The sequence below is a fragment of the Ceratotherium simum genome, chromosome 10 (genome assembly GCF_057802395.1).
Source record: "Ceratotherium simum simum isolate JZ-2026a chromosome 10, ASM5780239v1, whole genome shotgun sequence".
Lineage (NCBI taxonomy): Eukaryota > Metazoa > Chordata > Mammalia > Perissodactyla > Rhinocerotidae > Ceratotherium > Ceratotherium simum.
Genome location: NC_141909.1, coordinates 39,869,568 through 39,885,666, shown reverse-complemented (window position 1 = coordinate 39,885,666; position 16,099 = coordinate 39,869,568). Strand labels below are relative to the sequence as shown.

The 16,099-nt window shown below is 33.9% G+C and overlaps 1 long non-coding RNA gene across 1 annotated transcript in view; it reads left to right on the top strand.

Annotated features, from left to right (window-relative positions):
- The window catches only part of LOC147916099 (uncharacterized), a 61,228-nt gene that overhangs the window by 32,067 nt on the left and 13,062 nt on the right, over window positions 1-16,099 (top strand). Inside the window, exon 2 of the long non-coding RNA XR_015553346.1 lies at window positions 9,718-9,869. This is a non-coding gene — a long non-coding RNA (uncharacterized LOC147916099). The remainder of the gene's footprint in view (window positions 1-9,717; window positions 9,870-16,099) is intronic.

Genomic DNA, 16,099 nt, shown 5'->3' with positions numbered 1-16,099 from the left:
GCTTCTAAAGGCTGCTGACATTCCTTGATTCTTTTGCTCAAAGCTGTATGACTTCAGTCTCTTCTTCACGTTCTCCCTGACTGTAACTCTTGTTCTCTCTTATAAGGATCCTTTTGATTATAGGATAATCCAGCATATTATCTCCATCCTAAAATCTTTAACTTAATTACATTTTTTAAGCTCCTTTTTCCATGTAAGGTAATATTTTCACCAGTTCCAGGGATTCAGATGTCAACATATTTGGGGGCCATTATTTAGCCTACCATAATAAGCAATAATTATAATATATAATCTTTATGTATTTAGCATTTTTAATTTTTTTACTGATGAATATAATTCATGCAGTGTTGTTTCGTGTAATATTTAAGATATTTAATTTGGGTTCATATATTTTGGTAACTCTCTATGGTATTTCTATAAGGCCTGTTTTTAGGGTCAATTTCCTACAGAGGATAAATTTATTTTTTCCCCTGACACCTGGAGGAAATACAAATCCAATCTACTTTAAATTAATTTTTCTTTTGTATTTTTTGAGCTAGATAAATAATGCAAATTTAATTCTCATACCTAGCCATTTGCCATAAAATCTCATGGGAAGTAATTTCTATTTTACTTCTACCAAGAGCCTGGAATATGAGAGAGAAATTTTCCTTACTTCTGACTATCTTCAAAATTACTTTTAGTTAACTATTTTCCTTATAGTATAGGTCTTTCTCTATTCATAACTTTGTGTGTGGTGAATTCCTATATAGTTCCCCACCCTGCACCAGTGCAGGTTCACAGATTCCCACCATATCCCCTCAAAGGCATGCAAATTTAGGATATACAGCAACTTCAGCAATTGCTTGTTGTCCTAACTTTGTCTTCCCAATTTGTTCTGACCTGACAGAAATTTCTTTTCTCTGCGACGCATACAGCCACCCTTTTAAAAAAATACAATTTTTATTTTGTCTAGCAATTTTAGATATTTTATAGCCATTGGTTCATATTGAAGTAAACATAAGGATGTCTCAGTTTTTGTAAATAATGATTTATTTAGTTCATTAAAAAGTAGATTCCATTTTGAAAATGGTAATTTAATCCTACTTCAGAGCTATTTTAAATAAATAGAGTTTAGAAAATAGGTTTTAGAAATTTACTTCCATGTCCCAAATATTATTGCAGTAATCATTGCTTATTGTGAGTTTGGCAATATGTATTTGATAATTAGTGGTAATTATCTTTTTTGAAGTAGTATACCACAAGTTTTCAGGACACAGTTTTCTCTTTGGTCTTTTGAGGTTAAAGAGAGTTCATAGCAGCTTTTAGATTACACATTTAGGACAGCAATACTCTGTAGCACAATGTTCTGTGTGGTGTCAATAAAGAAAAGAAGCTATATATTCCTTTCTCAAACCTAAATGCTAATCTCTGTCAGAGAGTCTATAAAGCAGAATACTCCACATAAGCCAATGTATAGCCACATGTTTTGATCAGATCTCACTGAAATCAAGGTGTATAAAGCCAAAAAAGAATATTTACTCATTCTGTCTTTAAGTGAACTATACAGGAATTATATTTTTAAAATAAGAATAAATTTCCATATTAAGTGGCAAAAATGTAACTGTAAATTTAAGTGTAATAATAATTACAAATGGTCTATTTCCTGTCTATTTGGAAATACATTTACAGGGTAATTTAGAAAGTTTTGATTTAATATATTTTCTCTCATGCCCACTAAGGCCACTATACAATTTACTAGCATTTCCAACATGGAATCTCTACCGTAACCCATAGGTGATATTCTATTCTTGCCATTGACTTTGAAGCAAATGGAATTTTGGTGTTTAACCTGTGGAAGCAAATGGAATTTTGGTGTTTAACCTATGGAAGTTGTTTAATCTTCCATAACCTAAGGAAGAACCAATATGAATCAATACCTGTGACAACAGGATGAGGCTCTTCTTGATCATCAAATCTAACTGGGTACTGTGAATTTCCTTACAATATCTCAGTAATCACATTTTAAATAAGAACCAGAGTGACTATTTTTGTTTACTTACCAAGGAAATGTATTTTTTCTGTTACTCATTTTTAGTAAAAGAGTATTCATTATTTTATTTTCACAAGGAATTTTATATTTGCCCACAAACAATTTGTCTGTAAATTTGAGCAAAGATTCCTTTCAAAGATCCGTAATCCATGAAGTCTATGAAGATTTGGGATGAAGAGAATGGCAGTACTTGTATGGTGGATCTTAAACTGTAATTTCAAGAATGTGACTTAAAGTAACATTGTAAAACTAGATAATCCTATGAAAAATTCGTGTGATGTAGCATTTATTGTTTTCTTTTTTGCATTTGGTTTTCTACATACATTAACTAGAATATCTTTTTTATTATTATTTTTTGCTAGGAATTCAATATGGCATTATTTTTGTAACATATAGTATACCTAGCTGATCTAGTCTTAACAGAGGTATTAAAGAGTTTATATACATATTCTTGTTAACGTATTATTTTCACACATACACACACTATACAATTCTGAGGCTGTATGTATGTATGTGGGCACATGTAAGTCTGTGTTTATATGTCTCCATGGAAAGGAAAAAGAGTCTTTCTACTACTTAATTTTCTAAACTTCTTTGTCCACAAGCTAAATGTCTTACATACTATTGATCAGAACAAATCATGTTTTAGTGAGGTCATGTGTGTGTATGTATATATATGTGTGTGTGGTTTTGTGCACGCATATAGATATCCACGTAGATGAATGAGGTATATGATTGTGCCAATCATTATCACGTAAGAAAATTTTAACTTAACAATACTAAAAAACATCAAAATTGAATATAATTTCTTACTTTTTAACTTATCCAGTGTCATAAATATGTCTTTCACATTCACAATACTTAATACATTTTTGTTCAATTGACTTGAGGAAGTCTAATTTCTGTGTTAGGGGTCCTAACAGACACAAATTTACAATATAAAATAAAGTCAAGGAGTAAAGAAAAATTTTTATGGCTATAGATCAATGATCCAGCTCTAGAAATACCTTAAAAAATTGTAGTAAAGCTGTTTTAGTGTTGTGTCTCCCAGATTCTTCTTCATTGCTCATTTGTAGAAACAAACATTTGCCATGAAGACATGACTGCCAATTTAGCCTAAATAAGACAAATGAGATAATGAGACCACTGGCAGATTTGAGTTGACAAATCCTCCAGAATGCCCAGCTCCAAGTAAAAAGCTTTCCTTTCCTGCCAAAAGGTCTATATGCTAATACTAACTAATTTGCCAACCTTGGCCCTACATTGTTTGACAATAGCTGAACATCCCAATTTGTTACCGTTGTGACATTAATTTGGATGTAAAATGTAGCTTGATTTAGTAATCTACGCAACCTCTTAACCCAGCAACCAATCGCACAAATGCATACATTGTACTGAAAAGGCTTAGGAAAGCAGAGAGATATTTTTTTAAAGCTCGGGATATATGAAATGGAGAGGGTAATAGTATGGAAATCATAAGTGTGACTTTCACTTGCTCATATACTGCTTACAGCAATAGAAGTGAAGTGTGTTATTTACTTTAACATTATGAGGCCATTCAGAATATTTGCCCTGAATCAGTTATTCAAGTATCCGTAACTTAGCCACCAGTTTTGATGGATTTTGGAAAGTCAATTTAGGATATTAGAAATACATACATCCTTAGAATCTTTCCATAGCGTTCCAAAACAATCATAGTATTGATACCTCATATATATTTCAATTAGTTTTCCTTATTATTTAAAAGAAAAATGTTCCTATGTGTTTGTATTACTCCTGATACAACTTAATTTTGTGTATTAGAGTAGAAATAAGTTAAAATTTCAGTTCAGAGAAATCTGGTATTTGAAAAATAACAAACTAGGCACTTAGAATTAAGAAATGCTTGCTTCATTCCTTTAAAAATTATCCTAGGTAATTTTTAAATTACCTGAGTAATTTACCTGAGTACTACAATTATATAAAGGAGGGACAGATATCATCAAGAATGTTTATTTTGCATAAGTATGAATTGGTGTGACTCATTCATTTAAGAAGTAAACTGGAAACTCAGGGCTTTATTTCAGACTGTAAACTGCACTAAGACATTTAGTTTCTTACAGATAGCTAAAAATGAATGTAAAATATTTTGTAATGACAAAATTATACTACTTCTACCATTATGAAATCAATTAAGGAAAAATATTTGCCTTGTTTGGGAAAACCATATTAAAAAAATAACCATCAAACAGATAGATTTGGGAAAACAATTTGACAATTCATGATAATACTTAAAGTTTTCTTTAAATAAAGTCTTTTAAATTTCATTTTCAATAAATTTATAGATGACATAGCAGCTTAAAATAGTGTAAAATTACAAAAATAGTCAGAATTTTGACAAAGTATTTTGAATTCTTATCTTCTGAGTCTATTTTTTTCGAGGGAAAAACCTAAAAATATGAAAATCCATTCAATTTTAAAAATACATATTAAAAAATGTTTCTATAATCTCTCTAACTCCACTATTAATCTATAAAATTATAAAAATATAAAATTGAGGGGCCCGCCCGGTGGTGTAGTGGTTAAGTTTGCGTGCTCTGCTTCCACGGCCCGGGGTTCAAAGGTTCGGATCCCAGGCGCAGACCTATGCACTGCTTATCAGGCCATGCTGTGGCAGTGTCCCACATATAAAGTAGAGGAAGATGGGCATGGATGTTAGCCCAGGGCCAATCTTCCTCAGCAAAAAGAGAGGAGGATTGACAACAGACATTAGCTCAGGGCTAATCTTCCTCACCATATATATATATATATATTTAAAATTGAAAAGAACTTAGAAGTCGTATGAACTCACTCCAGACAAATGCTAATCCAATGCTTGAATATTTTTCATCGTGAGTGTGGTAGGCAGCCTTTAAGATGTTCTCCAATGATTGCTCCTCCTAGTATTCTTGCCCTTAAATAATTTTCTTTCCTAGATTGTGGGCTACATCTAATGACTTACTTCTAAGAAATAGAATTTGGCAAAAGTTATGAAATGTCATTTCTAAAATGAGGTTACCAAAGACTGTGACTTCTGTCTGGCTTGCCCTTCCTCACTTTCTCATTCACTTGAAAGCAGGGAATACATCACAACACAAAATAACAGTGGCATCCATGGGTCTTATAATACTCAAGGACTCCAGGGTCTCCACTGCACAGGACATGTTTGAATGCAAAAGAAGCTGAAGAGGGCCCAGACACAGCCACTCAGAGCAGCCACCCTTCCACCCCTCACCTAACTTTTATACTGTTTTCCCATGAAGTCCTTCTAGCAGTATGTGCCAAGCTACATCAATCCCAGGGCAGCCACAACTCACTCATGGAGTTTAACAATGAACAATTCTGATAACCAGGTATAACATGCTTGGTACATCATTATTCAGAATGTCAACACACTCCAGGGGACAGAATTGCAAGCAGGTAAATCCAGGGTCATATTCCCAGCTGTTCCTGGGTATGGAATATGAATTCAGACCCACTGTTAGCCCTTTAACAACAGTCTACCCCTGACTTCTGCATACAGTCATGTCACATGTACTTTTTTTTGTTTGTTTGTTTATTATGGTAACATCGGTTATAACATTGTATAAATTTCAGGCGTACATCATTATCCTTCTATTTCTGCACGGATTACATCATGTTCTCATGTTCACCACCCAAAAACTAATTACAATCCATCACCACACACATGTGCCTAATCGTATATACTTTTAGTACGCTTTTATGTCTCTTTTTAAAGATATATTTTTGAAATTGCCAACAAAAAGACAGATTTTCTTGGCTATAGCCAATAGGATATGTAAAATTCAGTGATTATTAGTATGATTGACTAGGTATGTTAGTCTCTACTGCATCTTTTCACATTTTTAATATTTTTTAACCAATTTGCTTTAACTTTTTACCCCTTCATTTATTACTAATTGTACTTTTCATAAAATAAATATGAGCGATATATTTATACATATACCTAATTATCCTGAAACTAAATTTATTTCCTCTTCAGTCAAGTCAATTCCCATGGGAACCACATCAATTAAAGATTGAAAATCATTTTTCCCAAATAACGTTACATTTTGTGATTTCTCATTGGAATATATAATTTTCTACTCGGTCTCTTCAAAGCAACAAATCTTTTATTACACAAAATATTAGTAGATGTGTTATTAAAGTAATGTTTTATACACCAAATATATATTTACAACATATCAGTGGTGTCTCATTTATAGTATACATTTCTGATAAGACAAGCAGTTATTAAAAGTCACCATTCATTAAATTTGGGGCCTATCAAGTTTGTGCTCCCAGTCATATCCCAGTTATAAAGAATCAGCTTTGACAAGCATGGTTTTTTCTTTTTTTTGCTAAGGAAGATTTGCCCTGAGCTAACATCCGTTGGCAATAGTCCTCTTTTTTTCTTTTTATGTGCACCACCACCACAGCGTGGCCAACAGACAAGTGGTGTCAAGCCCAGGAACCCGGCCCAGGGCCACGGAGGCGGAGTGTGCTGAACTTAACCACTAAGCCCGACAAACGTCATATTTTAAGCATCATTGTGTACTATGGTCCATCTACTTCTCACTGGGATGACATATCGCAGACTATATTTTGCCCTGCTCCCACCAACTGCGTTACCAGGAAGCCTTTCCTGGTCAATGCTTCTTTGTGATACGTTTCATGACTTGAGCTGCTCAGACTATTTTCATGAGTGAGCTCCTCCAGCCTGGACTTGCATGAGCCTCAGTTATTCTCTTCACAACATATTTGACTCCATGGTCATCAACATATAAAATAGCACATCCTAAGAAAGGGGTCATGCCTTTTTCCAAAGTGTCACTCAGGAAAACTGCCTCATCTTTTTATGGATATGTGTGCTCCACACACGTATCGTTCATCATCTTTCCAAGTCTTGTCAAATTTGGCTAGTTTCTTGCCAAAGTAATCCCTCTAAAATTTCTATATGGGACGGTATGTACTTTTTAACTTTGTGGCATGCTTCCAAAAATGCTATTTCTGCTTGGCTCAAAACACCTAGCTACAAATCAGTGGTTCCTAAATCTCTTCAAGACTATTGGGGTCGGTGTTGACTTCACCACTGCACTTGTCATTGCTACTGTTGAGCATGAGTGTAGTCTAGCAAAGTTGTATTTACATAGACACCCATATTGTGGTTATTAGGAAATCACTAATTGTGCATATTCTACTCCTAAAATCTACTCAGTCTATGTGTACCATAAGAACTGCCTAAAAAATGTTTCTTTGGAGCTCTAGAAGAGAACATCAGTGAGTGTGGACCCTGTATGATCCCTGTATTAGCCCCCCTCATTATCATCAACCTTTTTTCAAGTTCTTGAGTTATAGGTATAACTATAGTACACAGTATCTATATATGTATATACATGCACATATATATAAGTATACATATATACACACACTATTTTCACTTGATAAATGAACTCTCTTGGGAAACTTCCTCATTAGAGTCTCAACTGTCTCCATCACAGGCTCAGAGTTTCCCTTTTGTCTTCTAATGCCCTTTCTCTGAATTACTCCAACCTTTTTCCCATCTACAATCCCATGCAAAATAATTAAGAAAGCAAATCCATCACTGTATCCTGTATGCCTTTAGTGATGGGTGCTGTCTCTCCTAGAGCCCAATGCCCAGTCGATTGTTTCTACTGAAAAGAGCAGTACATAGCAGCAGCATTTGGTAGCTTTTAGGTCTATGACTCTACTAGCCTGTAATAGGGGATTGGGGAAGCAGGATCTGACTTCTGTCACAAAGTCCAAAGAGAATGGTGATGAGTTGGTGAAATGTCTAATATTACATGTTCATTTGGATCTTATGGTCCCAGTGACCCAGCACCAGTCCTGTGCTACAGCACTTTTTATATCCCACAATGTAAAACTCTGTCCAGGTCTCCATTTGAATTGTCTTCCTCCTAGTCACTTAGTTGTTCTTTCACTTTGTCTATTTTAAATAGGCAATAAAATTCCAAAAACTAGGAAGGTGCATAATCCAGAATGAAATATATCCACTAAATGCTGGACTGTTTTCTTAGAAGTCAAATCCTTCACAAACAGTAATTTATCTCTATTTTTGGAAAGAGCTCATGAGGTACTAGGCAAATGATTCCCAAAATTTCATAGTCTTATCCAATTCTGAATTTTTGAAATTTATCAAACATTTTCTTTAAGACTTATGTGTAGCTTTTGTTGTCAAGCTGTTTTTGCTTGCTTTTCCCATCCTGCTACTATTATAATGCCAGCAACACAATGATTCAGCCTGCTCCTCACCAATATCATGCCCAAAACTCTCCTCACAAAAGTATGATAGCACATGGTAGAATTTAAATGCCTTTGACAATGTGGTAAAAATGTATTAAATTTCTACCCACATAAAGGCAAACTGAGTTTTATTTTCTTCTGTTGTAACTATGAAAACAAAGCATTGGCTCAATCAGTCACATTATACCAGTTTCCTTTAGCCTGTTGTGTATTTTGGATAGTTTATATCTGGTACCGCAGACCGTATTGAGTGGACTACATTCTTGATTCCTTGTTAGTCCACCGTAAGCCTCCCTGACCTCCTTACCTTTCTTGGTATCAATCTAAAATTGTTATAAAATTGGTGCATTGATATTATCACTCCCACCTCTACCATTTTTTAAGTCGAAGTTGAAATTTTCTGCTGCCCTTTGGGAATTCTACTTTGCCTAATACTCATCAGGCCTAGGAAGTTTCACTTTGCATGTCCAATTTACTCTGAATGAGGACAGACTTGGCTGAAATTTGACCTAAAGGAAATAACAGAAATGTTTGCCACTTATATCACATTTGTTGCAAATATGGATTTTGGTAAGTATCTTTTAGCCTTCAGTATTTTGATCTGCAATTTCACTTCATTCATGAATAATTTCATTCATTGAATGCTTTCTAAGAAAGCATCTCCATAACTACCCAAGTCCACTGAAGTCCCTGCAGAGTCTCCCCACTGTCAGTAGCAGGAAGGCTGGTATTTTAGGGCCCTGTTTCCAAAAAGCCAAAGAAGAATTGCTCCACATACCCTGATATCTAACCTAAAAATTTCACATAGCCTTGGAGAGCGTGCTGGGAGATGCAGTTACAATTTCTTGGACTAAATCACACTTCATAGATGAGATGAATTTTGCACCATGTTTCAGCCCTTCTGTTTAGTTCTTCTTTCTCTACCTGATTTAAATTCATCCGGGTGAGGATAGATTGAACGTGACAATGTCCTTTAAGAGAGGTAGCTTGTAAAGTAGATGCTTTGTGGATACTTGTCTGTTTTTTTTTTTTCTATTTTATTCCTCCTTTTTATTTTTATATATAGCAGACAAACTCTACCTGACTTAGTCTCTTTTTATTCCACTTAGGCTTGGAGTTTCTCTTTCTGTTTCTTTGCCCTTTTTTGAATTGCCCTAACCTTTTATGTACTCTCAAACACTGTGGAAAATAATTGAGGAAGTTAATCCACTACTGTATTATAATGCTCTTTTGTCCCCTGAACAAGAAGATTGGAGTTTCTCTGAATTATTGTATCCACCATTGTTTGGGGAAGGAGCTTGTCACTAGGGGCAACTCTATTTTGATTATCATATAACAAATCCAAAGGGGTTGTCACTCTTAATATTTTCATTGTTCAACAGGCATGTTCCATTTTCAGATGGAAGAGGAAACAGGACAATTCTAATTTTTCATGAACACTCACCTGAGTCTGGCTTTTACCATCCTGAAGAGGAAAGATCAGCTACATTTTTGTCATCAACGGATTGAATGACAAAACCATAACTAATTTTGGGTAGGTACTCATTCCAAATAGATCTCTTTATTCTGTAATACCTAAGCATCAAACTATTAGATTAACCTTAATTTTCTTCTAATCTTCAAAAGAGTACTAGAACACCAATATGAACCATTTTTTTTCAAATACTGATCTTCAAGTTTTTACTGTTAATGTTAATGGTTTAACTTTTGCCAATGTAGTCAACTGCAGTCACTGTGTTTGGGGGGGGGTCACTTTCACCGTTTGACTCTTTTATTCTATTCAATTGCAGTCAAATTTACATCATATAATTTCCATGGCAAAGTTTTCACCCTCTCAGATCACAAATGGATTGGCCACCACCCAAGGATCAAAGTCTTATCTGTTCCTTTCTTCCCATGTTTTCTCTCACCTTATAAATCTTTTGCTAAATTGAATAGCGGTCTTCATTTCAATTCCACTTCTGTCCCTAAACTGCCTGCTACACAACAATTGATTCAACATCAGGTGACACTAAGTTTAGAATTCATGAAGATTCACAAGAAATGTTATGTCCCCAACCCATTTTACTTCCATTAAATGACACACACTAAGCAATACAATAATGCTGATCTGCAGTTGCTTTGGGAGATGAGTCTCCATCTCAAGCAGAGCTTGCAGGTCTCTTCAATATATAGGTGCACTTAGCTGTAAAAGTCAAGGTTGAAGACAGTTCTGTACATTTTAATTCATTAAACCTATCCCTGCCATTTCCTTCCTATCTATTATACTCTGCATGTTGTGTAGCCCATCGAGGAGTATGTGTCAAGGAACATGACTCCCATTGCAGCTGCAATCCACCAGTCAGGGTATCACAATAAAGAATTCTGACAGCTAGATGCAATTGCTCAGCTTGGTAGAGCATAGATAAGGTATCATCTCACACTTATTTCTGGAGGCAGTAGTCCTGCATCATACTTCCAGGAGTTTCTGAGTCTAGGATAATAGTTTAGAGCAGCTGTTATCTTTTTACCTGCATAAGGTATCTGAATATGTCATCATTATGGATATCAGCCTGTAGATATATTTCGTCAAAGATATTTTGCAATTCTGGAGTTCAGAAATAGACTAAACACTCAAGATGTATTGGCTAGCAAAATTGCAGAAGGCTTATTAACCCTTATTTCAGGGAATATTTTCTGCATAACAAGCCACTCCAAAACTTAGTGACTCTAAACAACCACCATTTGTATTTGCTCACATTTCTATCCGTTGATAGTTTGATGAGCTGGGCTCAGTTGGGCAGTTCTTTTGCTGGTCTTGCCTGCGGCGACTCATGCAGTTACATGAGGCTGGATGGTCCCAGATCACCTCATTTATGTGTCTGGGGCTTTTGTTGGGTGGCTGGATGTTCTTTATCTCTGTGAGGTCTTTCTTGACATGATTTCTCATCTTCAAGGAGGCTACACTGTGCTTACTTGCAGAATGAGGGTCTCAGAGTTCTAAGAGGGCACATTCTATTGGTCAAAGCAACTATACGGCTATCCAAGATAAATCTCATCTCTTGTGGGAGGAAAAACAAACAAACAAAAAGTGCCATTTAAATCCACTACAACCCCCTCAATTAGGACACTGTATTTTTAGTAAAACAGAATGATATTATACAACGAAGGATAGTAAAGTGGTGAAGAGTGAAGATCCTGGAGCCTGACAACTAATGAGAGATAACAACATATAAGGCAGTAGAGCATTGTGTTTAAGATTTCAGACTTTGGAACCAATCTGCCTGGGTTTGATTTTTGGTTTCTTCATCTAATATTGTGTACCTTGGTTAGGTTACTTAAGCAGTGACTTGGTTTTTCCTTTGCTCAATGCAATAATTATAATAACACACATGTCATAGGGTTGCTGTGAAGATTAAATGAGGTAAAGTATAATATATGAAGTGCTTGGTTTAGTTCCAGAAACATTTTAAGAACTGAATAAATGTTATGAATCCTTTGTTACTTCATTTACATTGTACATTGCTCATCACATAGTTATTTCTTTTAAAAATTTTATGAATGATTATTGAGCCTGTGGTCAACTATAACTCACAAGATTTTTTCCACATATACTACAGTTAATTCCACATATATTACAGTTGATTATTTTTCAAAAAAATATTTGAAACTTAAAGCTAGGACACTATTTTGCTCTAATAAATTATTAATTTTATACACTCATTTTAGCTTATAAATATGTTTTTGATTTCTGATTGCTACGTAATTAGAATTTCTTCAATAATTCTTCCATAATTGATATAGTTACATCCTCAAGTACTTGAAAAAAATCTCATACATATTTTGTCTAATTACCAAGAAAGCAAAACATTACCAAGGACTTCTTATTATTCTTTTTTTCTGCCTCCTGTTGGATTGAAAGTTAATCCTTTTTCTTCTTTCATTTTTACCATGCTGGAAAGCTGTATACTCTAAGTATATTCTTTTAGTGATTTTCCTTAAATTTTTAACATACTTTATTTTTTTAATATTTTTCTAACCTATCCACTTTAAAGAGCTGGCACGTTATAAAATTTCTCTACATGTTCCCCATCCATCTGCTAAGTTTTTGTTTTGTAAAATTGTATTTATAGTTTGTTTTAAAACAAACAAAAATAGTTTATTTACTTTATAAACTTTCCATGTTTGATCTGATTTATTGACATGTTTTATTTATGTTTTTGGCTCATTATTATTTTTTGCTCCTCACTTTTTTAATAGGTTCACATTTTTTCTTGCCCAAATACATCATTTAGTAAATTTTCATCATATGTCTTGACTAATAAACTCTACTGGTGTCAATGTTTTGATTTTTTTCTTTCTCAGTAAAATTAGATATAGAGGCAAAGATTGGGATTTATTTTCTCTCACTATAGTGAGAGAAAAATATTATTAAAAAAATATTAAAAAACTGCATCTATTGTTCCTGACAGAATGTCCTGTGTCAAAATACAGATTTTTAAATCTGGTAGTTTTTAATATTTTCCTTGAAATTTTATTTTGTAATTTATTTTTCCTAGGTATATTTTTTGCCCCTATGTTTGTTTGTATGTCTCATTCAGTAGTGGAATATATTTTCATTCTAATATATATTTTGTCAATTACAGAAAATTTTAAACCATTGTCTATTTGAATTTGGATGCTCTCCCAATTATTCCATTCTCTTCTACTGGAACTTCCATTAAATATAATTCAGAACTACTCAATCTATCTTCATGTTTTTCATTTCATAATGTCCTGGATGACTATCTCAACTCTAACTTTCAATTTATTAATTCTCTCTTTCCCTGTTCTAGACTACTATTTATCCTTTTCTTTTATTTTCATTTCAATAAATACATTTTTCCATGTCTGTGATTTTATTTTTTCTCTTTCTTATCTTGTGGTCTTGTTTTATGGATGCTAATTTCTTCATAGTCACTCTGAGCATTAAAAATACAGTTATTTTAATACCTTCAGACCACTCTGCTATTTTCAAATCCACATTCTAAATTCATCTATCTGTTGTGGGTTTATTAGTTTTTCTCCACGGTCTTGGGTTTCTTTCTGTATGTTGTAATTTTGTTCTGAGGGTCCACATTTCATATGAGTTTTCTTTCTCTACACTTATTCTTGCTCTCAACCATTTTTACAGTTGTCTCATCTCGGCTACTGCATAGGGACCATAACTCACAGGCAATATTGCTTGTGGGTACCTTCAAGGGGACTGCAGAATAATCTTTAACAGTGCAGACATGTACTAGGCTTCTGGACATGAAATTAGTTCCATTTTCTCCCTTTTCTAAAGGCAAATTGTGAATTATGGACTCAAATCTCAGGGGATAGTTGGATCTTCTTTTACTTCCTTCCACGTTTGGGCAAACACAGTACCAGTCCCAGACTCCACCCAGAGTACATTTACCTCCAGTCCTCAGTATATGTGATGTCAGTTTCATCCTGTTTCCTTGCCAGAATTGAAGTTCCAGGCCCTGTTACCTTCTCATTGTGTCTAGGGATCTGCATTCAGCTCCCACTCACCAATGTGAGTTTTCCTCTGACCCATAAAATCAGTTCTATGGGGTGGAGAAGACTATGGGAACCTTGAATGTCACATGTTGAAGATGGCAGAATCTGCATCAGCCAGGGTCTCGGAATAACTCTGTGGAGACCTGCCCTGACGACTTGTTCATCTGCTCACTACTGTTACATGAGCAAGAGGCAGACTGCTCTTGTTTTGAGCCTTTACATATTTGAGACTTACTGTTGCCAAATGCTAGCCACCATGACTAATGAACTATCTGACTTGAGTGTATTATGTCTTCTAGCAACTGCATCTTTGTATTAAGTGCTGAATTTTCTGCTGCACTACAATGATAAAAAGAGGATTGTGCTTTTTAATGGCTTTTTTTGGTCTTAATAGCCATTTGTCTGTTGCAATCTACCCAAAACCAAGTCCATCAGTGTATGAAAATGTAAAAATCATTGTATTTCCTGTATAATACTACTAAAAAGCCCCTCAAAATTGATTCAAAATTAGATCAGTGTCATTAATGTTAATTACATAAGGTTAATAATTGTTAATAACAATTAATGTTAATAATGATATTAATATTAATAATTTTATTAACAATTATTAATGTTATTTTTCAAATGGTATAAGTTTGGCTTCACACACATAATAATCCGAAAATCTTTTTCCAATGTAAAGATTATGGAAGACTTCTTGCTATCCTTTTCATCCACCCAGAGATCACAAATCCTTACCATTTCTCTCTAAAAATATGCATTTCCTAATTAAATGACATTCTCTTTATGTAACATGTTATTAAAGCCTCAGAAAGTTCTGTCTAGTTCTATTCTAGAAGAACTTATGTGTTTGTTTTCGTTTCATTGTTGATGATATGACCTACTATAGTCTTTGAAGATTTGGTTTTAAAAGATAGTGTCTTTATAGTAACATAGATACATTACTTGAAGGATGACATCCATGTCACATTTTATGTCTATTTGTGGACATTCGTAATTTATTGTCAGATATTAGTGTTTTAACACACTTTATTCCTTTTGAAACTTAAAAAAAGCTCTTTGGTGAAATCAGACATTTTATCTGAATCTTTAGAAAGCTCTTTTGCTCGATTACAAGGAATGTTTTGTCTGTTGAAGGTTTTTTTTTTATTTTACTGTGATAATTTCTGTGATGATATCACTATTGTTGCATTTACTTCACTTTTCTATCACTAGTTTCTTCTGTATTTTTGGTCAGAATAAAGTCCAATATATGATTGTCCACTCTTACTTCTAATTTTTGAGTCACAAAAATAAAAGTCGCTGTTTATTCCATTTAGTAATGTTGCAATTACTTGTTTTTAGCTTGTTTTAACTACTACAGAACATGTAGATGTTTGAAAACCCCCATTTTTTCAAAAAACATATTTTACATAGATATTTTTAACTGTGGTAGAAAGTCATAAACTCTGCCTAGCCAAGCAGTCAGTATTATGGTCACATGGTTATGTTCTACAGCTCTTTTCCTTTTGTCCTTTTAAATAACTTTTTGAGTGCTTTATGTCTGTGGATTTCCATATACATATATGTATATATATATTTTGCTTATACATCCTTACTCCAAATAATGGATGAATTATCCTTGAGAGAAAATTCATATTTCTATCATCATATTTGTGTTATGAACTCCATACATCAGAATCATTGGCAAGACTGCCTGGTGGATGGACCCATGAGCTTTGGCATCAACCCTTGACTAGGTGTGAACTTTAAACAAGTTACTGAACCTCTCTAAGCACAAAATGTGTGTGTGTATGTGTGTGTATATGTGTGTACATATGTATATATTATTTGGCTAATTATAGATATGTGAAGTGTGTAGTATGTCAGATGACTTTAATAAATGTTAACTACTTTTTATTTTCTGTGAAGTTGTAATATTTCTTTTGTTAATATTCCCATACATAGAAATATAGACATCTGGAATATAAAAGATTTTACCTTTTGTTCTGTTATTTTATCAAAAAATCACTAGTCACAATCATCATGTCTTTTTGATTTCTGTTCAACACTCACATTTGTAATTTTATCTGGGTATGTTTCTCTATCTTCTTTAGCTTAAAATACTGCTGATCAGAGACAAAAATGGTACCCAACAATTCTTTTTTCAGATTGTGTTATGTATGCTCTAGTCCTACCCAGAGATCATGTTTTCAGAGTAATACTGTCTACCTTCTTCTATCTAACCTAAATACTTTTGTG